At 39.1% G+C, this 24,548-nt stretch overlaps 2 long non-coding RNA genes and 1 pseudogene across 3 annotated transcripts in view; 1 reads left to right on the top strand and 2 right to left on the bottom strand.

The window, feature by feature from the left end:
- Positions 1–24,548, top strand: part of LOC309478286 — an 86,813-nt gene that overhangs the window by 3,576 nt on the left and 58,689 nt on the right. The window contains exon 2 of the long non-coding RNA XR_014198923.1: positions 19,501–19,677. This is a non-coding gene — a long non-coding RNA (uncharacterized lncRNA). The remainder of the gene's footprint in view (positions 1–19,500; positions 19,678–24,548) is intronic.
- On the bottom strand, positions 2,855–10,055 carry LOC309477529 (calcium-responsive transcription factor-like; annotated as a pseudogene). Its single transcript has 11 exons — positions 9,883–10,055; positions 9,166–9,295; positions 8,844–8,955; positions 7,292–7,412; positions 6,801–6,877; positions 6,386–6,552; positions 4,512–4,855; positions 4,304–4,399; positions 4,002–4,114; positions 3,067–3,383; positions 2,855–2,963 (listed from the first exon to the last, which is right to left on the bottom strand). The product of its transcript is annotated as a calcium-responsive transcription factor-like (transcript).
- Positions 11,519–18,955, bottom strand: LOC309476834. Its single transcript, XR_014198391.1, has 2 exons — positions 18,814–18,955; positions 11,519–11,987 (listed from the first exon to the last, which is right to left on the bottom strand). It is a non-coding gene; the product is annotated as an uncharacterized lncRNA (long non-coding RNA).

Below are 24,548 nucleotides of genomic sequence, written 5' to 3'. Positions count from 1 at the left end.
TCTTGATTCATTATCATGGAGCAGCGTCGGTCACGGAGAACCAGGGCTCTTCCCGCACACCTGAGGGGATTGGTGGAGGAGGGCGTCTCTTCCAGTCCGGACCCTTATGAGCTTCCACAGCTGGCAGCTGTTAAGTTGGTCTGGTCAGATCACACTTACAGCTGCATCTCTGGCAAAGCTCGAAGACCCACGGGTTTGGAAGAACGCTACTTCAAGAACGCTGCTGTCCTTCCTGACATCCGTCCAGCAGTGTCAGTCTCTTCAGTGGCCGTGCGTCAGCAGGATGAGCCTATCTCCATCCACGGCTACAGCGTAGAGGCCTACCAGGACATCTACCGCTCTGTGGTGGAGCCCATGCTGAAGACGCCCAGTGGTCAGCAGCGTCCCTACAGCCTTAAACTTGGACGGAAGATAAAGCAGCGGCTGTGGGAGGCACTCAACCGCCCATCACTGGAGGAGACGGAGCATCCTGATGGACGTGTCCGGATCACTGAGAGCTTCTCCACAACCAGCAGAAGCTTCGCTCCTCGAATCGACGTGGACATCAGTGAAGAGCCCCTGCCTGAGGATGAGGAACCCCGAAGAAAGAAGCCCAGACACTGAGTCATCACTGTCACATGGAGCCCGGAGTATCACACAGCGGAACCTGTATGTAAATACTGTATATAGTTACAGAGCAAGTTTATAGTTTTATGAGTACGTTTTATAATTTAGAGTTTTATGAGTAACTTTAAGTTTAATTTTTTAGAGTTGTTTTGCACATTGTTGTGAAGTTTGTCAGGATGTTTTTGGTGATTGTCAGAGCATTGATATGCTCATAGGTTGTTCTAAGTGGTTGTTAGTGTTTTGCTACTCGGTTGTTGGGATGTTTTGGATGGTTTCTTGTGTGTTGACATGCGTTTGCCAAGGTATTTTGCGCGGTTGTTAGCGTGTTGCTTTGCGGTTGCTGGACTCTTCTGAGTGGTTTTTCATGCATTGCTATGTGGTTGTCAGGATGTTTAGAGTAGCCTAGTTGGTTGATATGCGGTTGCTTAGGTTAGGGAAGGTTAGGGTCCCTCACACGGTTTGCAGCTTGACGTGCTGTGAGGGCTTGTGTGCATCAGTGATGCTGAGAGCTACGCCACTGGTACTTCACAACTACTGCTAGGGTCACCCATAGTGGACAGGTCTCAGCTGAGATGCCAGACGAAGACAAACCACCTGATTCTGGACAGCAGAAGATTGACCTGATGTTCCTGGCAGAAGATCACTGTCTTGTTACAACGACAACAACATCAGCGGTCCCTGAATGGAAGAAAATTCAGGATTCAAGAAAAACTGATTATTTGTGGAAGTCATCAATGGATCAATGGAAAATTCAGGATTCAAGAAAAACAGATTATTTGTGGAAGTCATCAATGGATCAATGGAAAATTCAGGATTCAAGAAAAACTGATTATTTGTGGAAGTCATCAATGGATCAATGGAAGCAACCGATCGAACAGAACAAGGTAAAACAGTTTAATATTAGCAAAGGCTGCATTCTTTCTTCAGCATTTTTGTAAAAGCATTCGGGCAATTAAATCAGAGGAATGCTAATATTATAATTTCTTACATTCTTGTATATGTTTGATAATTATGAAATAATTCTCTTCTAAATTCAGGCACAAGATCATGTAAACACAGGTAAGCAGAGAAAATGATAAAATACAACAATTACTATTCACAGGTAAACTATCATAGTAATCTGAACTTCATAAACAGACACTGTTCTTCTTCTGCTGTTCTTCTGTTTTGTCCTTCAAAAAATTTTTTGTCATGCCTTAAAATAGCTTGAATGTAACTCTACACCCTTGCCTCATTTAGTATACCGGTTCTATAAATATGCAAACCAGCTCAGAGATCCACTCATTGACAATCACATGTTGATCTGATTGGTTACAAGGTAGTTTGTGACATAAACACCAGCGATTTTTTCACATGGTTTGTCTTAAAGCATATTAAAAACACCACATAGACATATAAATGTCAGGATGCACACTCGGATAACAAGGTTAGAAGGATTCAGAATAACTTTTAATGAAGCTTTCGTTGGACAGCAGGTAAATTCAGATGCATAAACAGATACTGTGAGAATAACATTGATGAATGATCGTCTTTTCTCTTGTAGATAACGGCAGGCTTGAATGTGGCATGAAACACAGTCCGAGGAACACAGAGCATGGACACCAAGGAGAATGTGGGATCTCAGGACAAGTATCACAGGTAAGTATCACAAGGATGTACTGTGGAAACAGACTGGAACAGTTCGGGAACAATAGTCTGAAATGCACAGAGAGCAGGTTAGTGGGTCTTTCCTAGTTCAAGGTTCGACTGGAGCTGAGGTGTGTTCCTTTGTAGTGCTCAGTGATTGCTGGGATTGATGACAGGTGCAGGTGATTAGTATTGAGTGTGATCTTTGTGTTGTGGATGTGAATGAGCCTGACTGATTCCTGACAATAAACAACATTAAAAACTTGAATTTCACCACAGGGGGACTTTAAAAAGCTCCACCGCAAGGATCCATTAGGCTTCTATTCAAAGGGTAGAAATACCTGCAGAAATACTCCTAAGATATTCTTATAAAAAGTTGTGAAATAGTTTTTTTGTGTGAATAGAATGCAACAGAATCGCTTTAAATATTTAATTTTGATCTCATTCATACTTTTGAGAAATTGTTTTTTTCTCCTCCAGTCACCACTGTAATAAATTAAAATAGCAATAACAGGAAATGGAAACAAATATTGCATGAGTTCATGTTATCATAATACTGTACTTGAAACACTGAATCAGTCCTCCATTGGTCAAAGAGCTCAATCGTCAATCGCTGGTGTCACAGAAATGGACATTTGTTTTCTTTTCTCGTTGTTGTATTTCTGCTGACACATCCATAGATTTCCCACTCTCCTATTTAACTGAAGTGTCGTCTGCTGAGGGAGTCAAAGCTGAACAATAAGAACAAACAACAGGTTATGATGTTATTTTCATTATTCTAATTGGTTCAATTTAGATTTTTTTATTTTTATTTCTGTGTTGCCATGTACTTACCTATGCTTGCAGGGTCCACAATCTGCACTGGAATGGCCTGTCCGTCCTCCAACAAGATCTGTGTGATGCCACCTTCAGCTCTGGCATTAGTCACCGAGGTCACACTCACCGGCTGGCTCATGCCGAGCAGGGTCGGGGGGGTCACATAGAGATATGCTTTCACCAGCACTGCCACTTGACTGGAGGAACTGGGACGGACTCAGCAGAACAGGCTGTGGAGGTGCAGGGCTGGACGGCTCTGGGGCTTCTGGTGGAGGTGGGGGTGTAGGTTGGGCAGTGTCTTCAACTGGACACAAGGCAGGCTGTATCTGGATGGCCTATCAGACAAGAGGAGAGCACTCTTAAAGGATAAGTTTGCCAACCAGCTTTGTCCCAGGCAACAGGGAACATTCTCACAAAGGCAAGTTTTTATTCCATTAATGTTAATAGAACATTTGTTCAAAGTTATATGTTTTTAAATAATGTTCTCAAAACTTTAGCACAAAAACAATGATCTTTTTTTCTGAAATATTTTAGTTGGATGTTTATCTAATTTAAAAAAAAAAATGTACAACTTGTTTCAGAGAACTTTCAAAAGTAACCTTCACATAATGTTTGCAAAATTATAAAATTGAATGTTCCCTTAACGTTCGCATTAACCAACAAAAGTTTTTACAATGTTTAAAACTAGAGGTTTTGAAAGCCATGAAATAACGTTTTCATAAGTTTATGGGAACATTAACAACAACTTCAAAACAAAAATGTTTAAAAAATGATTAAATAATCAGGTTTTCAAGCATTTCATTTTAATGGGTTTTTTGTTTCTTCAATTATACCATCAGAACAGTTGATCACCCTGAAACTTTTTACATTTATTCAGAAATGAAACAATTAATGCATTAATTTAATAAATGAATAGATCCATATAAAAAATGATCATTTCAGGACAGGGTCACCTGGAGATGTGCAAAGATCTTGGGCTGCAGTGAGGTGAGAGAGCTGAAGAGCTGCACAGCCTCTGGAGAAAGAGTGTCACTCTCTTCCAAGAGTTCTTCCTTCTGAGGGGACACTGTCAATATAACAGCAGTACACTAGATTCTGTGGCAGGGTAAACGATGCTTATACTTGGACTACAGGTATGTGCTTTCTTTTTGAGGCAGGACCTTTCCTCTACTCTCTAAATTGTATTGAATGATTCCAAGATTATTGTTTTAATAATGTATGTCGGATTTCAAACAATATCTCAACAGTATTTCACCATCCACAGTAGCAGGAGTCAGGGTCACAGTCTCTGGAAGCCGGTTATTAGCCTCTGCTTTCCACTGCAACAACAACAAAAACATACAAATAAATGCTTACTACAATGGTTGGCATATTTGTGCTCACCAATCTAATGCTTTACAAACATGTTTTCTGTATCTGAGGTAGCCAGTGGTCCCGCCGTCAGCTGAAGAGCTTTCTGAGGCTCATGGATGTGGTTCTTGATGTCACGAGCGGGTGTAGTCGAGAGGGTAGGGACGCCCCATCCTCCATCGTGACATCCTGCATGGCTTCACTGTCCAGCTCCTCTGTCTCTTCTTCATCTTCATTTTGTTCTTCCTCTGCAAAGCAGATCTGCTCTGGAAGTGGAGGCAGGTTTGCAGTGTCCACGTCATGGTACAGGTGAGCTTTCTCTGTAGGGAGCTGGGTGTAATACCTGTCTTGGCTTTGTAGAGTATGTTTTAATTCGTTTCTTGCTCTGACCCTTTTTTAGGTTGAACGCCCTTCCTCCGTGGACCAAACTGGCATTCCATCACAATGGCTCTGCTCCCTTAAAACCATATTAAAGATCAAGATAAAATGACTTTGTGTGCATATTGTAAAACCATTACATTATCTGCAACAACAGCATTCAATCAAGGCTTAAGAACAAGGCATGTCCAGCCTTGACATGCAACTTGCTATTGCAAGCATTCTCGTTCTAGAAACAATTTGATTGAACAAAAATCTGGACAAATTAGTATGGAAGCTTGTTTACGCCATAGAATAAAAAAGGGTAATTGTGACTAGGGTAATTATCTTACAATTCGGACTTTTTTTCATGCAATTGCGAATTTACATCTCGCAATTCTGACTTTTTTTCTCAGAACTGTGTGATATAAACTCGCATTTGTGAAATATAATGTCAGAAATGTCAAATAAAAGTTAAAAAATAAATAAAAGTCAGACTTTTCTCGTAATTGCAAGTTTATAACTGTGAGATAAAAAGTTGCAATTATCTCTTAAATTGTTTTATTCTATAATGATTTGGTCTGTTTCCCCCCCCAAAAAAGATCAACACTGTAAATTATAAATTCACATACAATGCTTTTTAAATGTTTGGGGTTGGTAAGATTTTTTTGCTCATAAAATTAGCAAATGAAACTTAAGTAAAAACAGTAACATTGTGAAATATTATTACAATTCAAAATAAATGAAAGCTTTAGCTTAAGTTCTGCCAGGAAGACTCAATCAGCGCGTCATGTATTACCTCACTTCTAACCAATCATGTGCTAACACTCGCAGTATAAAAGATTGGTACTTACATTTGTCTGAGTTCGCAGATGCTGACGCTGCCAATTACCTCCATCCTCCCCCACCACCACCAAGATGGTACCTTCCCCTTCATCCTCCCCACCACCACCAAGATGGTACCTTCCCCTTCATCCTCCCCAACCACCACCAAGATGGTACCTTCCCCTTCATCCTCCCCAACCACCACCAAGATGGTACCTTCCCCTTCATCCTCCCCACCACCACCAGGATGGTCCCTTCCTTTACCTCCAGGGGGTCGGCTGCGCCCCTGCCTTCGTCTTCAGGCAGGATATGCAGCTTCCGCTACCCTCGCATTGCGCGCTAAGGACGGGGCCTACGCCAAAGAACTTTATAAATGTATGCTTGCTGGGCTGTTAATAAACATGCACTTGTTATATCAATTTATCTCCCGAGTCTTTCTGGTAGAACTGTCTTCTGTTCAAATATGTTTAAATTGAATTGAAATGTTGCTGCTTAATCTTTATGAATGCCTTCACTGTCATTTTATATTTATTTAAAGCATCCAACTGAATAAAAGTATTTCTTTCTTTCAAACAAATCGTATCTGCTAAAGTTTCATTTGCTAATTTTGTGAGCCAATATACCACTAGCATTATTCAGAAGTCCCCAAATTTACAGACATCGATTAAAATTCCAATTTTGAATTATAGTCAAAACTCATTAAAATAACATATAGACTACATGACTAAACAGCTTTAAGACTTAAATAAGAGTATCTCACATAAAGTCGTACCACAGATCCCACAAGCAAAAAGGGCCATATTACCTGCATTAACAAAGGGAATGCCATCGTAGGGCACATACTGTGATTTCCACATGAGTCTGGTGGCAGGTTTAGCTGGTGAGGGTGATTGGCGGGTGCTTGTGTAGAAGCAGAACGGCCTCAAGCTCTGCCTCTGTGTTACAGTAACCACGGTACGATTCTCCGATCTTCTGTTCCTCATGAAACAATCACACAGAAAAAAGATTCGCCAAGCCACATTAGCTTGACATCACCAGATTGTGTTGCTGTAAATGGATCTGTTTGACAGAGGGCTCTACGCACAATAGAAAAAGTACAATGCATTTAGGCTATTTCCATGCATATTACACTACTTTTTTTAAGTTATTATTTAAATTTTTGTAAGTGAAAGTTTTGTAAAAAACAAAACAAAAAACCCCTCAATTTATCCATTTTCTACTGGACAAACCTCACACGAGCCCAGTTTGGTGCCCCTGGTGGTAATGGCTTCACTGGGGCTCAAATACATCAGGAGAACTGAAAGAAATGAGAAGACATTTCAGTAAAACTGTCCATAATTTAAGGTACACTTAAACTCCAGGAATGGGGCATGGCCTGAAGCAGTTTTCTTGTTGTTCAAGCAAGGGATAAATTGAGCCAGAACAGGAGTTTAATTGGGTAGTTTGCTTGTCAACCCATTCCATATGCATATGAATGCTTTTTACCAATCCAGTAGATATTTTCCAGCTCCATATTTGCACAAGACTTGTAAAATCTGTTCAAATAAGTGATTTTCAACATTTAAAACAAATCGGCTGTAAAAAAAAAAAAGCATGTAGTTTATAATAAAAAAATGGTAATAAAAAGAAACAAACACAATAGGAAAGTTCATCTTTCAGATTAGATACAGAATGTGACAGATATAATGATGTGCAAACAAGGTTTACTGACCATTTTTTCGAAATTGTAATACCAGTGACATTCTGAGCCGCTAGTGCAGATAAACTATGGGTGCCATCATTGTCTTTTGTGGATGTGATGATTGACTGCTGTCTTTTCTCCACAAAGATTCCTATTTAACAGAACAGAAAGAAATGGCAGATCCGGACAGCAACCAATTTTCTTCATTATTCTTTTCATTTTCTGTTTATTTTATTAGTTCTATTGAATTTCTTCATTATTAGATGTTAACTACTCTATTATATATGCACACACACACACACACACTCACCAGCCACTTTATTAGAGGACATTTGAGTGTAGGGAACTAATGATCTGAGTTGATTTGAGCTTTGTGACATTGTGCATTATCCTGCTGGAAGTATCCATCAGAAGATGGGTGCACTGTGGGCATAAAGGGATGGACATGGTCAGCAACAATACTCAGGTAGGCTGTGGCATTTAAACAACGCTCACTTGGTACTAAGGGACCCAAAGTGTGCTAAGAAAATACCCTCACACCATTACATGCATTCAGAGATGCTCTTCTGCAGACCTTGGTTGTAACGAGTGGTATTTCAGTTGCTGTTGCCTTTCTTTCAGCTTGAACCAGTCTGGTCATTCTCCTCTGAACTCTGGCATTTTCACCCATAGAACTGCTCTATGCTGCTCACTGGATATACTGGATATTCTTACTTTTTCTGACCATTCTCTGTAAACCCTACAGATGGTTGTGTGTGAAAATCCCAGTAGATCAGTAGTTTCTGAATTTCTCAGACCAGCCCGTCCGGCACCAACAACCACACCGCGTTCAAAGTTCCTTAAATCACCTTTCTTCTCCATTCTGAGGCTCATTTTGAACTTCACCAGATCGTGACCATGTCTACATGCCTAAATTCATTGAGTTGCTAGAGTTAGATATTCGCGTTAAAGGGATACTTCACCGATTAGCATTAAGCTTTGTATCAGTAGAAACCCGGTAGTATTATCGAAAGGCCGTGCTTCCCTCCCTCATGTCCCCCCGAGACGAGAGATTTCTGTATTGTGTGTCTGGAAAAAAAACTCAGATGACGCAAAAATCGTAATCTTAATTTTGCGTCATCTGAGACTTTTTTGGCCAGAGCTAGATCCGCATGTTTTCAACCCGCCCATAGCGGGATCTCACGATAAAACGGCGTCTTTTCAGTTTCGAGTCAACTAGTAGCCTAATTGTATCATTTCTTCCGATACTGCCCTTTGTAACCGGTAGGCGTGGTTTGGGAGTGGCCTCGTAGGGCAGCGAAGCAAGTGCATTCTGGGAATTGTTGTCTTTCATCCACATGAGTCAAAAATACATTTTCTGGCTTTTCTTTCTCTAGAAGGCACAAACTTCTAAAATAATTTCACATTTCTGCTACATAAATGATCCAATTTAAATACACATTCATCTTTCCAGCGGTGAAATATCCCTTAAACAAGAAGTTGAACAGGTGTACCTAATAAAGTGTCCAGTGAGTGTGTGTGTGTATAATTAGAAAAGCAATACTCAGTAATATATTTAATAATAAAAAACATAATTCATTACCAGATGAGTTTGCTACTTTCAACAGCTGACCGTGAGGTAGTAACATCTGAGGTCCCCCTATAGACACAGATGGGACACCGTACAACTGTCCATTCTCCCCTTTCACGATCACCTGAAAAAATGCATCTGTCTTTGAGGTGGGGAAAAACTGTCATAAATATATCGTTCAAAATGACTTAATGGGTGGAATACATAAGGTCAAGCTCATATAACATTTTGGTATATCTGGTGACTGAGTCAAGTACATGGGTAATACACATGTCTTCTAGTGTGAGTAATAGCCTGTAGTTTATGGTGATGGATCATAGTGCAATGTCCTTACCACACGCTCATACTGAATAGGATGTCCGTTTTGATCAAGTATAACTAAGTTGTCCACTTGTCCCGAATGAATGACTGACGGAAGCACTTGTGCATCTGCATTTTCTTTAGATTTTGAGTTTTTGCGGTTGCTGATACATCACAATACAAAAATAATAAATCGTTTGATCACAAAACATTGACAGCTGATATTTTACAATTATTCTTTGCAGTTCAGATTTATTTATTTATTGCTATTTAGTATTTAATGATGCAAGCATTTTGGTAAAAGTGTAAAAAAACAAAAGTGTCTAAAAAGCCCCAGTCGTATTTCACCAAAAACCATAGAAATTATACTTTGTATTCAGTAAAATTTATGAGATTCTTATACTCATTACTTTAATGCCAAAAAGTGATTGTTTAAATTGTATTATCACAGTATTTATCACAGTAATATCTGTTGCACTTTTAATAATAAAAATAAACAGTTTGATAATATATACAAAAAAACTCTGTCACAGTAAAGAGAATAATCAGTTAAAAATGTAAAAGAATACAAAATTATTCATGGAAAATATAATACATTTTTATGACATACGATTAGGGCTTTTGTGAGATTCACCCAACTCATTTGTTTGTTTGTGTGTGGCCATTAAACATAGTATTTTAGTGAAGAGTGAGTTATACAAGGATTATTCAGTACTGTACAGTATTTCTACTAGTCTACATTTCTCCTTACCAGTCCAGCTCGTGTGTGTGCAGACTGTAGATCCTCTCTCTCTTCAGACTGAAGAACATCTGTCACATCTCTCTCTTCCTCCTCCATTTATTCTATCAGACACACACAGCAGTCTAAATCAAGAGCCCAAGCCAGAGATACACTACAATTATGCATGAATTGAGATGTTTTACTATTGGAGTAATATTTTTATGTAGTATGGAGTAATATTATATTTTAATATGGGTGTCAAACTGAACCCTTTAGTAGTTGGAGAGAGAAAGATGCACACTGCTAGCCACATTTCACGCATACGCTATTTATTTTGTGTGTAAGGTGGCCGTCTCTTTAGATTCATAAATAAAGAGTTTTGAGTAAATGATGACATAATTTTCGGTAGCACTTTATGTTACAGTAATGTTCCCCATGCACATACTATGCAGCCTACTAGAATAGAAAACGAGTCTACTCAACCTCGTCTTCGTCCGGTAGAGAAGATAACGTTAGAGAATGTGATTTCATGTTGAATCGTCGCTCTGTTGAGAATATTTAGTGTGTTCACCGTGAACATACTCTGAGTTGACTAATTATTCCCACACACTTTTTTTTAAACCAGCATGCCTCGATTAAGCAAGGTTTGGTTTAATCTTCCGAGAGTGCAGGCCTTCAGGGTTTGTTTGACGGTAAGATAAACTTGCTTTCTGAATTGATAGGTGAATAACATGTAGAAGCTCCTAACCCTAGTTGTAAGCTTACACTTCACATAAAATAAACTTGTCCCTCAACCCTGATTGGTTGATGGGAATGTTGATCCAGGAACATGTTGCACTTGGTGAAATCAGTCACAGAAGGAAGGAGTTGTAGAAGTTGATAGAGCCACTGGCATTGAGTGAGCAGCGCCCTCTACTGTCTGTCTTTTTAACAACATGACAGATTTGTTCAGGTGTATTCTCATAGTTTATATGTAGTTCAATTAGGCAATTGACACTTTAGTAGAATAAAAGTATATTGGTGAGAAAGATCACAGCACAGACCTTGAGTTACACAACAGCTAGTGGATTAAAAAGACAAGCAGGTCATTTAATTATGAATAGCAGTGTGAAAAATCAAAAGACCCAAAATATCTGTTAGTGAAAGACAATGGGCAAACAATCAAAATCCAGATTAGTCTTCATGAGGTAATAAACATATTATTATTATTACAAGAATAAAAAAATAAAATAAAAAAAATTTAACTTAACATCATGATTGAGTGGCAGATGATGATGAAGATGATGACAATTTTCTTCATGCAGCGCCACATATACAAACACATACTGTACTTACACACATACATATTCTATTTGCTTTAAAAGCTTTCAGTGCTTAGAGCTAGATGTGGAATACTCATTTTTTCTGTAAAAAATATAGAATAAAATCAGCCTTTTTATCAGATTATGTGAAGGAATATTCAACAGATTAATGGATTATCGTTAGTTGCAGCCCTAGATATTATGAATTATTATATTATTTAACTAGCCAACAATGATATTAGTGGATGCAGACAATACATATCTATTGATTTGCAAGTTAGCAAACATAACACAGTAAACAAAGAATATACTTGCACGCTTTAAAATAAATCAAAATGATTTGTTCATTTTCTTTTGTTATAGGAGAAAAATCAAATGGCAGTAATGATTGACGATCACTACATAAATCTTAGCGTAACCTACAATGTGTCTTTGCTTTCTTCTTTTCAGCTGCTCAATGTTTCTAGAAAGAAACTTTAAGTTTCTTTTCGCCCTTGGTGTCTGCAATTACAAAAATCAAGACACAGGTTAAAAACCAAATTAATTTTATAATTTGAGCAGATATTTTGTTTTATTTGGTCAGCTACTGGACATTTACCAGGCTAGAAAAAGAACAAGAAAAGGATGAAAAATAAAACAAACAAAAATGTAAAAAACTATATGTGTGTGTATCTGAATATTCATTCTCCAACAGGATTTAATCAGACTCCAAACAGATTTATTTAGTAGATTCACAACCAACCAAATGCTTCTTCACAGGCCGGCCGCACTCCAATAAAAGCGGCTTGTGCTCTAGTCTGTGGAGGCAGGAGAAGCCACCAGAGCAGTCGAGCACTGAACAAAATAAGACACTTTAGTGAACAAAAGAAATGAGTCAATGCAAGAATGCTATGTTCACTTTAAAGATGAATTTCAACACACAGATTCATTCATGAACCCAGTGCTGGCCTTAACAAACACCACTACATACACACAAAGATGAGTGATATACAGTATATATACATACATGTATACATACACAGGGATGGGCAGTATTTCAGATACATGTATTTAAAATACGTATTTGAAATAAAAAATACTATTTTGTATTTTGAAGCCTTTGGAAAAAATCGAATGTAATTTGTATTTAAATACATTTAAGATGAGTATTTTTGTATTTTCAAAATACATAAAATACTTTTTGCCAGTCAACCTCTTTATCAGGATACTGAGTTTGTGCATCAACTAGTTCAGACATTTACTAGCTCAACATTGGATCAGGGATTTTTTCTTTTCTTTGTTTTTTATATAAGGTGAGAATGTCATGATCAAGTCTACTGTTGATTAAAGTTAAAATAGTGCATTATTCACTTCAGTTAACATGAAAGAGAAAAAGAAAGAATAGTTGATTTTTATCAACTAGCTTGTCAAATGTGTTTGAAGCATTACTGCATGTTAGGGCTGGGTGATATGACACTATATATCATAGCGATGATATAAAGTCTGAATCGATGGAACTTTTTCTATCTATTTGTGGGGTAAGCAAATATCCGTGCAGCTTTTAGTGGGCAGGAATTATTGGAACGTTGGAGTGGAAAAAGAAGCACTGATGAATGATACTCCACAAAAATCTCCAGCTTTTAGTTTTATTGTACATAAAAAAAAAAAAAAAAAAAAAGTAATAGACTACATTGTAACCACAAATAAGTATATAAATGGCTGCTATTTTGCATACATTTATTTGTAATTACCAGAAAGAAAGAAAGAAAGAAAGAAAGAAAGAAAGAAAGGGCAGAGATGTGGTTAGGAATGAAAAGTCAGTAGGCCTATGTAGTTTCTTCATTCACTGTGACCTATCCCTGCACTGGATGGCCAATTTCACATGTATTTTGTGTATTTTCAAAATACTAAATACTGTATTTGTATATAAATACATTATTTCACACAGTATTTGTATTTGTATTTTAAATGCATTTCCATGTATTTATGCCCATCTCTGTACATAGAGGAATAAATGAAGATGATAATGGTAATTGGAGAAGCATATAATACATGTAACATAGAGCTCGTGCTGCTCTAATTCATACTTTGCAGTCACGTGACTACCATGGATACCTGGCGGGCAACAAACGGGTATTTTCAACGTAGAGTCCTATAGTTCCAGGTCTTTCTAGTAGCTATCAAGTCTGTTAGCGAGCTAGCTGCATAACTATGGACTAGGATTAACTCCAAGGTAAATTGTGTAAAGCAGACAAGGTTTTTTAAGATAATCGAGCAGTAATAATTCCTCCGTAAATAATCCTCTACTGTTGGGTCATCTCTGGTTCTCATTGAAAACCATAGATATCACAAACCTCAAAACAACCTATCACACACTTTTGTTGTTGTTAGCAAAAGACGACAGCTGTTACTGTGCGTTCACACCGCCACCGGCGAGAGCGTCAAAGTGCCCAGAAGTCATTCATTTTTCATTTCTCGCCGGCGGCGGTGTGAACGTACAGTTAGCTTATCTCTAGCTTATCTCTAGTTAGCTTATCTCAGTTAGCTTATCTCATCTGCGGTTAGTGCATCCAATCGCACAACAACTATCTGGCATGTCGTTTACACCTCAAAACACCAACTTTTGTATAGTAAAACTGGCGACGTCCTGGCAAGATCCTTGATTAGTTTACTGGGTTTCGTTGGAGAACGACGTTCTTGCCCGCCAGCCAGTACTTGTGACGTCACGTGCAAAGTATGAATTGGCTTACTGCTGATATCAAGAGTTGTTTACATTTAAATGATCCTAAACATTCTACGTCAGTCCAGTAGATTAAAAATCAACACAATTGTTTCTGAATCCTTGAAGTCTGAACGCACTTGTTGCAAGCTCTTCACAACTCTACAATTTGGTAAGTCTTAGTGATTTGTAGAACTTCTTGATTCATTATCATGGAGCAGCGTCGGTCACGGAGAACCTGGGCTCCTCCCGCACGCCTGAGGGGATTGGTGGAGGAGGGCGTCTCTTCCAGTCCGGACCCTTGTGAGCTTCCACAGCTGGCAGCTGTTAAGTTGGTCTGGTCAGATCACACTTACAGCTGCATCTCTGGCAAAGCTCGAAGACCCACGGGTTTGGAAGAACGCTAATTGAAGAACGCTGCTGTCCTTCCTGACATCCGTCCAGCAGTGTCAGTCTCTTCAGTGGCCGTGCGTCAGCAGGATGAGCCTATCTCCATCCACGGCTACAGCGTAGAGGCCTACCAGGACATCTACCGCTCTGTGGTGGAGCCCATGATGAAGACGCCCAGTGGTCAGCAGCGTCCCTACAGCCTTAAACTTGGACGGAAGATCAAGCAGCGACTGTGGGAGGCACTCAACCGCCCATCACTGGAGGAGACGGAGCATCCTGATGGACGTGTCCGGATCACCGAGAGCTTCTCCACAACCAGCAGAAGCTTCGCTCCTCGAATCGACGTGAACATCAGTGAAGAGCCCCTGCCTGAGGATGAGGAACCCCGAAGAAAGAAGCCCAGACACTGAGTCATCACTGTCACATGGAGCCCGGAGTATCACACAGCGGGACCTGTATGTAAATACTGTATATTAGTTACAGAGCAAGTTTATAGTTTTATGAGTAAGTTTTATCATTTATTTATAATTTATGATTGTCAAAGCATTGATATGCTCATAGGCAGGGCCGGCTCTGTAAATCTGGGGGCCCTAAGCAGGATAATTTTGGGGCCCTGTCTTGCAGTGAATAATGGAGTATTGCCACCGCAAACCAGCAACTGTATACAATCTAACCCTTACACATTTCATCTGTACCTCTTTTAACATGATTGCCCACAATTATTTTACTGCTTATTAAAGTAAAAGTAAAGATTACAGATTTGCCAAATTTCTACATCTTACTTTATTACCGTCTGAATGCTTTGTAAATTTTAAAACAGCACTAACTGTTTCTGTCCTCTAAGCGGCTTAAAATCTTAAGTATTAAAAAATCTTCAATAAAGTTGTTGAATAATATACTACAGGTGTTGCTGGAGTCTCGATCTTTGAACTTCTTTTCCCTTTTCCACACTTAAAATGTGGATTTCGTTGGAGTGCCTCTAATGGGATAATGTCCACTTTAACGCACCCTCTGAGGTTGCCGAGAAACAGCGCCGTGAATTGTGCAGAAAATGCAATAGGCGGCTCTTTGTGCATTGTGTAATGTGCCAAGTCCAAAAATTCATATAAAAATAAAAAGTGCTTAGAGTTTGTATAGCATTTTATGAGATGACATCAGACAGTACAGTTAGCCTATAAGATACCACAAATTATAGTATTTACAAATATCATATATGCATTTAAGCTAAATTAATGTGCATGTTAAAGCAATGATAAAATTATAATTTTGTATAATCATCCATGTTTGATGTCCTAGAGTCCTTCCAGGGGTAGGTTTCATCTATTCAAAGGTGCTGGGTCATATGAGGCCGGATCCAAGCTGGAGCATAATCTTTAGTTACCCCGTGAAATTGAAATCTGTATTTTATTTTATTTTATATTATATACAATTGATTTATAAATGCATTCAAGTGATGTTATTTGCAATAATTAAAAAATTATATAGGTCTAATTATATTTTTACAGTCATTTTGTGTTATAACATTTACATTTAGTCATTTAGCAGACGCTTTTGTCCAAAGCAACTTACAAATTGGGACTAAATTAAGCAAGTCATCGTGAAGAGGCAAAAACAACGCAAGAAGTGCTCAAAATACGAAGTTCAGGCATTATTCAGAGTAGCATAAGCCCGATAAGCGAGAATTTACTGGAAAAGATTTTTATTTTATTTTTTTATGAGGTTAAGTGCTCACGGAAGAGAATTATTACGTGAGATATTATTATAATTATTTGTTATTTACCTTTCAAAATAGTTTATTATTCTTTTCTGAAAATATAAACAATACAAACAGAGTTTCTACAAAGTGTGAATAAGTGAAAAACCACATGGTCCCTAATTGAGCAGATGACGTACAATAATTAAAGAATACTGTGTAGCCTAATTATATGTATGTGCCTTATATTTTTACAGTCCATTTTCGCTAATATATCAGTGTTATTTGCATTTCTTTTTTAAATTATCATTCTTTTATTCTGAAAATAGACACAAAAGTAACACAATCCCTTTAAAAACGTGAAAAAGAGAAAAGCCGCACGGTCCCTAATGCTGGGTACACACCAAAAGATAATCGGGCTGATTTTGGGCCGATTTCCCCCCTTCCGACAATCCTAGCTATGTCCCGATTATCTTGATGGTTCAACAGATTATTTTATCAGATTTTCCCTTGGTGTGAGGCAGTGATGGAGTACTCGAGTCCTGGACTCGGACTCGAGTCCGACTCGAGTCCCTATTCTCTGGACTCGAGTCCGACTCGAGACTCTATTCTCAGGACTCGTGACTTGACTTGGACTCGCGGACTGATGACTCGTTCTTGGACTCGGACTCGAGGATATAAAATCGGACTTGAGCATTCATCAAATGAATGACGTTGGATGAAGTTTCTGACTAAATAGGATTTAAAATTTGATATAAGATGTTACACTTTTCCTGTTTTGGGCTCCAAGACCGGACGGGATCTTTTTTTCCTGCATATATGAACGAGCAGAGAGAAAGCCCCAGCCGCGCGCGCGCTCTCACCGTCTTCAAACAACACGAGCGGTGCTCCCTCCTCACGCATATTAATCAAAATCAATTGACACGATAGTAAAAGGTCGGAAGACCGAAGTTTCACGTAGATCATTCAGAGATTTTTTTTCTCCTGAATTACCGCGAGGTGTGAATTGTGCTGAAAAAAAACAAAAAACGTTTGCCTTATCTTCTCTGAAAAGCGTTCCGCACATTCAGCTGACATTAGCCACAATTTCAATAAACGAAAAGACCTATCTAGTGATGAAATGTTTTCTGTGTTGACACAAACCTTGTCCTGTCCTAAACTGCCGAGATAATCACGCAAGGCGTGCCGTATAGGCTACACGTCCATTAATGACACGTCCGATTCGCGAACTAATGACTCCTTTGAACGATTCACTTTAATGAATGGTTAAAACAACTGACCATCTGTCCAACAACGAACTCACGAGACGTCTGAATCGGTGTATAACAAATCGGTAACACTTTACAATATGTTCCATTTATTAAACTCTAGTTAACTACATTAGTTAACATTTAGGCTACTATTATTAAACTGCACTTCTACAGCATTGTTAATGTTAATTTCAACATTTAGCCTACTAATAGCCTACATTATTGAAATCAAATTTTTTATTTATATTTATTTATATTGTATTTATTATTTATAATTGTCAACACAGTGGTGTCATTTTTGTTTAATGTAGACCCTCTTTTATAATTATATCAGCTCTTTAAAGGTGCCAGAGTAGAGAAATGTTGGCAGTCTTGAAATATAACACAGACTCAACCTTGATGACTCGACTCGGACTCGAACACTGGGGACTCGAGACTCGACTCGGACTCGAACTCAGGTAATGGTGACTCGACTCGGACTCGACTCGGTCTCTTCTTTGGTGACTCGGACTTGGACTCGGACTCGAACACGGGGACTCGAGACTTGACTCGGACTCGACAATTGGTGACTCGACTACAACACTGGTGTGAGGTGTGTTAAGAGTGTCCGAACCTGCTCGGAAGAACGTCGGAGCCGCCCCGATCGCGAATCGTAAGGACAAGCCCGAGGACAAACGCTCTGGAGATTATCACGTGAAACAAAACAATATCCAATCAGAAAGCGAGATGATGGAGGACACGGTCATTCTCACACACACACACACACACACACTGGAAGCTGAGTGTTAAGGGTTCAGTGAGGGATTAAATAACTTTTTCTAAAGAGACAATAAATCCAATAAAGAATAAAATAAAGACAATAAAGAATGAATATATTTCTGTATAAAAGGTTATATATATAATGGTGGGTACAATGTTTTTTTTTTTACGTGAATTTTCTGTGAAAATCATTCCAAACACTATCATCGCAATTTCTTCCTGCATATCATCCGCCATGCTTATTCTGAAGTCTCGCGAGATTTTGCGAGATTTCCTGTGTTCACAGTCGAGACTCTGGTTGAAAATCTGTTCGCACTATAGGAGCAAAACGCTTAAATCTAGGATTTTTTGTCCTCATGTTTGTGGTCTATCACATTTTGAAAATCTTATAAGATGTAAAAAAAATATTTTGGTGTGTAACGTTACCCAGCATAATTTGAGCGTCCTTTGCAGAAGCCAGCAAACGCGGGAGTTCGCGTCATTTAAGGTGGAACGGATAGCGTCAATTAAGAAGCTGCGAATAAGTTGGATTCAGCCTCGTCACTAATTCAACTATTTTTATTGTAATAAGTGTCTATTGAGAAAAAGATTTTTTTTCCCAAAACTAACGTTAGTGTAAGCAATGTTGATTCAGCATAATTGACGGACAGCTAGCTAACGTCAGCTGCACCAAGTTCCAGCTACCGACTTTTTTCATTAGTTACTCTAGTCTCTCTATTAATGACTAAACATCAACTTGCAAATTAAGTAAGATAAAATAATAATAACTAACAGTTATATTAAGGACGTGTCTATTAATATTAGGCCTGAGTCGCCTGAAGCGACGTTACCAAGCCTTAACTTAAATTACGTTATTAAAAATTAACTTACATTGCACTTGTCTCTTCTCATCGTCATCCTTCTTATTTTTCCCTTTTTCTGCACCCGATGGATAGACTCGTTTCATTTTTGCGGTCAAATTATCAAAGTCCAGGGAAGACAACGATTTTACACGGTTGGTTGACTGTTAAACCGCTGCGACACAAGTGTTAAACCAGATTCTGTGACCGTCATAATATGTAACCGTAGTGGGCGCGGTTGACGTCACTGTGCTGCGTGATCTACGCAAACAGCGTAACTTCTGATATAAGCCAAAGGTGAGGTATTTATTTACGACACGTTTGTTTAGAAATGCTGGTTATTTACACCATAAATGATTATTTGCTTGCCCAGATTGAGCTCAATGTGTGTTTTTTTCAGAGTAGCCTACTACGTGTGTTTCCGTGTTGTTCATTAAACATTCACGCGAGAACGACCCTGACGTCCGTGCACGTTTTTGAAAAGTTTTTTTTTCTCCGTTTGTTTTGCTATTCAGAATAATATGTTATAATTGGATATTATTTTATAGGATATATGTTTAATTTGCAGACTAGTAGTTAATGAGTATGGCGGTGAGGGAGGGTACTACAATACAAGATTATTATTATTATTTTTTTTTTTTTTGTAAATTATTACATTAATGCACAGAATGATTACAATAATTTCACTCAAAATGGCTGTAACAAAACTGTTTTAAAGGTTACCCTCCTCTATTTCACCCATAATGAAAGTGAAATCCTCCAAATTCTGTCTGATGATGTCTGAACCCTTCAGCTTCTTACAGTAGAAATCATTTTGGGCTGACATGAACAGAAACAGATATACAGTATAGGGTCACCAAATCTGATAAGGCTATTTTAAAGGTCACCGAATTCTGTTACCCTCCTCTATTTCACCCATAATGAATGTGATGTTATTTACTTGCAACTTATTTTTTCTTTTGGACAGGCAGTGTTTTATGGTTTAAATAAAACCATTTGCAATAGTTTATGAAATGTTTTAATATTTCAAAATTATTTCAAACATTACAACTATTTACAAATATGATGAGCAAAGGGAGGGAAAGCAAATATTTAGAAATGATTTCATATATTAAAACTATTTACAAACAGAAAAAGCGAGGGGAGGGAAAACTTAAAGTTGGCATGCTGCACAGCAGTAGAAATTCTTGGGGTCGGGCTCTCCAACACATTGCACGTGGAACCACCGGGCACACATATCACACTGGATCTGTATCAACAAAGATAATAATGATCATTTTCAGGGTGAATATGAGTTACATATACCCGTGATGCATATATTTCCTACTCTAGCAAAGACAGGCCAGGCCCAGAATGATCAGAGCCCTATGATGGATTTCTTTATTTAAAAAATAGCTTCTTCCTCTTTTTTTTTTACCCAAGGTGTTGTCTTTCCTTTCTCCTCCACATTCTTCTCCCCACAATGGTGACACAAATCGGTAAGGTCATCTGGTTACCATTGAAAAGAAATGTAACTTATCAATAAATGTAAAAATGTGTTAATCGTTTAAATAACATATTGTATGTAAGGGATAATCCACTGCTAGCTACATGACAGAGGCAAAGAGGCTCAGAGGAGTGCATTCAGATTGTTTAATGCACAGCTCACTTTGGATTTTCCTGCTTATACCATGGTCATTTGCCAGCACAAGTTACAGTAAAAGCTGTCATTGATGTTTTGATTATGTTTTATTTTGTTTTAGTTCAGTGCCTGTCTTTTGATCCAGTTTTCCCATTGTGTCTGATTAGTTATCCCATTCACCTGTTGTCTCAATTACCTCATTATCTCCTGTGTATTTATACTACTTGTTCTGTTCTGTTCAGTTCTTTGTCTTGAATTTTCACACATTTTTGTACTGAGAGTTCTTGAATTAAAGACTTACAAGTGATATTTTGTGCACTTCGATTGTGCAGCCGCTCACATTGACCATGGTATAAGATTAATTATTAATCAAAAGTACATAATTAAAAAAACGTACCACTCTCATTCAGCAGTGTCATGGCTATCTGATTCCTGTATTCTTTTACTGCTGAGGTCTTGTTCGAAAACGTCAGAGGCTCCTCTGCCAGAATGTTCTCTGCATACTAATATGACACATGCTTAGAACTGATTTGTTAGTGCATAGTAAATAAATACATAGGTACTATATAAACCAGCAAACTATTGTTTTAAAATACTTTACTGCTATAATGAAGTAGACACCAGTATAATAAAGTGGACACAGAATGACAAAAACAAACTTACTTTCAGAACAAATACACCACATGAAGTGCCGTCCATTTGTTGACTGTGTGGAGCTGTGTTGGCTGTCCACCTGGAAACATTGCAGCCTCGTTTTCTGACGAAGGCCCTGAAAAGGCAAGACAAAGGTAAAATTATGTCAACATATTTACACATATTTTAGTTTTGTAATTAAAAGGGAACAACTTGCATATATGGACACAACAATCACCTTGTGGACTCCAAACACTGTTTGACTTTGAATGAACCATTGCCCAAGGGATCCAACACAAGGCTCCTTTTTTCAGCCGGAAAGATTGCCTGTAGATTATTATATTACAACATATTATTGTATAGTATCATTATAGTCATGTTTTACAGCTATTTGTAATATTGTAGCTCTCAACAAATGTCAGCAATGCACAGAGCAAGGTGCTTGGTCTTACCGCCAATATCCAGTGACCAGGCTCCCCAAATTACACTGTACTTTATTGGATCACACTAAAACTGATAATAATTATTTATAAAATCAGTTAATAAAATCTATTAAATTACAATCCACTAAAAAAAGCCCTACAAAAAACATTGTCCATGTGCATACCTTCAGTCTTGAGTTTTTTCCCTCCCATATGTGTGTCATTTCAAACGAATCAATGTGAAGAGCCTTTTTGTCTCTTATTTGGTTATTTATTTTTACTGTGTGGGCTCTGTATGCATTGATGACCTGTGAGACAGATAAATGAGTAAGAGTATGTAGCATTACCTTGGATAAATTATATACAATCCAAGTAGAAAAGTCAGTCATTCAATTAAGCTCACCTCACTATCAAGCTCTCCATTGGGGGCTGTCCTCACAATGTCCCAGTAAAAAAGTTTGTAGGACCCCATTCGAGACAGCAGGACATGTGATTTTTTGCCTCCCCAGGCATCCCTTATGCCTATGTATGAGGTAAAAATAGTAATTGAAATAACTATAATGTAGTGCACAACAGTATTATTTAATTTTAGTATGTGAAATATATCTCTGAATGTAAAAAATATATATCAAACCTTAAGTTAAATTAAGTACAATGTTAACTAAAACACAGGTTGATTAAAAGCCTAAATAGAAACAGTTATTTTTATTTTTATAATAATAAATGTATAATAAATGTAGGAAATGTAGTTTGTTTATCAAATTTACGTACATTTTTCATTAAAAGTGGTCACATCAGAAGATGATTGTTCAGCTGGAGGAGGAGAGAACAGCTGGAGGAGGAGAAGAGAGAACAGCTGGAGGAGGAGAGGAGAGAACAGCTGGAGGAGGAGAGGAGAGAACAGCTGGAGGAGGAGAGAACAGCTGGAGGAGGAGAGGAGAGAACAGCTGGAGGAGGAGAAGAGAGAACAGCTGGAGGAGGAGAAGAGAGAACAGCTGGAGGAGGAGAAGAGAGAACAGCTGGAGGAGGAGAGGAGAGAACAGCTGGAGGAGGAGAGGAGAGAACAGCTGGAGGAGGAGAGGAGAGAACAGCTGGAGGAGGAGAGAACAGCTGGAGGAGGAGAGGAGAGAACAGCTGGAGGAGGAGAGGAGAGAACAGCTGGAGGAGGAGAGGAGAGAACAGCTGGAGGAGGAGAAGAGAGAACAGCTGGAGGAGGAGAGGAGAGAACAGCTGGAGGAGGAGAGGAGAGAACAGCTGGAGGAGGAGAAGAGAGAACAGCTGGAGGAGGAGAGGAGAGAACAGCTGGAGGAGGAGAAGAGAGAACAGCTGGAGGAGGAGAGGAGAGAACAGCTGGAGGAGGAGAGGAGAGAACAGCTGGAGGAGGAGAGGAGAGAACAGCTGGAGGAGGAGAGGAGAGAACAGCTGGAGGAGGAGAAGAGAGAACAGCTGGAGGAGGAGAGGAGAGAACAGCTGGAGGAGGAGAGAACAGCTGGAGGAGGAGAGGAGAGAACAGCTGGAGGAGGAGAAGAGAGAACAGCTGGAGGAGGAGAGGAGAGAACAGCTGGAGGAGGAGAGGAGAGAACAGCTGGAGGAGGAGAAGAGAGAACAGCTGGAGGAGGAGAGGAGAGAACAGCTGGAGGAGGAGAGGAGAGGAGAAGAGAGAACAGCTGGAGGAGGAGAGGAGAGAACAGCTGGAGGAGGAGAGGAGAGGAGAAGAGAGAACAGCTGGAGGAGAAAATCTCCAGCTTTTAGTTTTATTGTATAAAAAAATTATAAACAAAAAGGACTACATTGTAACCAGAAATAAGTTAATAAATGGCTGCTATTTTGCATAAATGTAGCCTATTTGTAATTGCCAGAAAAAAAGAAAGAAAGAAAGAAAGAAAGAAAGAAAGAAAGAAAGAAAGAAAGAAAGGGCAGAGATGTGGTTAGGAATGAAAAGTCAGTAGGCCTATGTAGTTTCTTCATTCACTGTGACCTATCCCTGCACTGGATGGCCAATTTCACGTGTATTTTGTGTATTTTCAAAATACAAAATACTGTATTTGTATTTAAATAGGCCTACATTATTTCACACAGTATTTTGTATTTAAAAAATGTTCACACAGTATTTCCATGTATTTATGCCCATCTCTGTACATAGAGGAATAAATGAAGATGATAATGGTAATTGGAGAAGCATATAATACATGTAACATAGAGCTCGTGCTGCTCTAATTGGCTTACTGCTGATATCAAGTATTGTTTACATTTAAATGATCCTAAACATTCTACGTCAGTCCAGTAGATTAAAAATCAACACAATTTTCTGAATCCTTGAAGTCTGAACGCACTTGCTGCAAGCTCTTCACAACTCTACAATTTGGTAAGTTTTAGAGATTTTTGGTACTTCTTGATTCATTATCATGGAGCAGCGTCGGTCACGGAGAACCAGGGCTCTTCCCGCACACCTGAGGGGATTGGTGGAGGAGGGCGTCTCTTCCAGTCCGGACCCTTGTGAGCTTCCACAGCTGGCAGCTGTTAAGTTGGTCTGGTCAGATCACACTTACAGCTGCATCTCTGGCAAAGCTCGAAGACCCACGGGTTTGGAAGAACGCTACTTCAAGAACGCTGCTGTCCTTCCTGACATCCGTCCAGCAGTGTCAGTCTCTTCAGTGGCCGTGCGTCAGCAGGATGAGCCTATCTCCATCCACGGCTACAGCGTAGAGGCCTACCAGGACATCTACCGCTCTGTGGTGGAGCCCATGCTGAAGACGCCCAGTGGTCAGCAGCGTCCCTACAGCCTTAAACTTGGACGGAAGATAAAGCAGCGGCTGTGGGAGGCACTCAACCGCCCATCACTGGAGGAGACGGAGCATCCTGATGGACGTGTCCGGATCACTGAGAGCTTCTCCACAACCAGCAGAAGCTTCGCTCCTCGAATCGACGTGGACATCAGTGAAGAGCCCCTGCCTGAGGATGAGGAACCCCGAAGAAAGAAGCCCAGACACTGAGTCATCACTGTCACATGGAGCCCGGAGTATCACACAGCGGAACCTGTATGTAAATACTGTATATAGTTACAGAGCAAGTTTATAGTTTTATGAGTAC

Source organism: Leuciscus leuciscus (assembly GCF_965113295.1).
Source record: "Leuciscus leuciscus genome assembly, chromosome: 16".
NCBI lineage: Eukaryota > Metazoa > Chordata > Actinopteri > Cypriniformes > Leuciscidae > Leuciscus > Leuciscus leuciscus.
The sequence above is the reverse complement of the archived record's forward strand: the minus strand, read 5'-3'. Positions and strand labels throughout refer to the sequence as shown.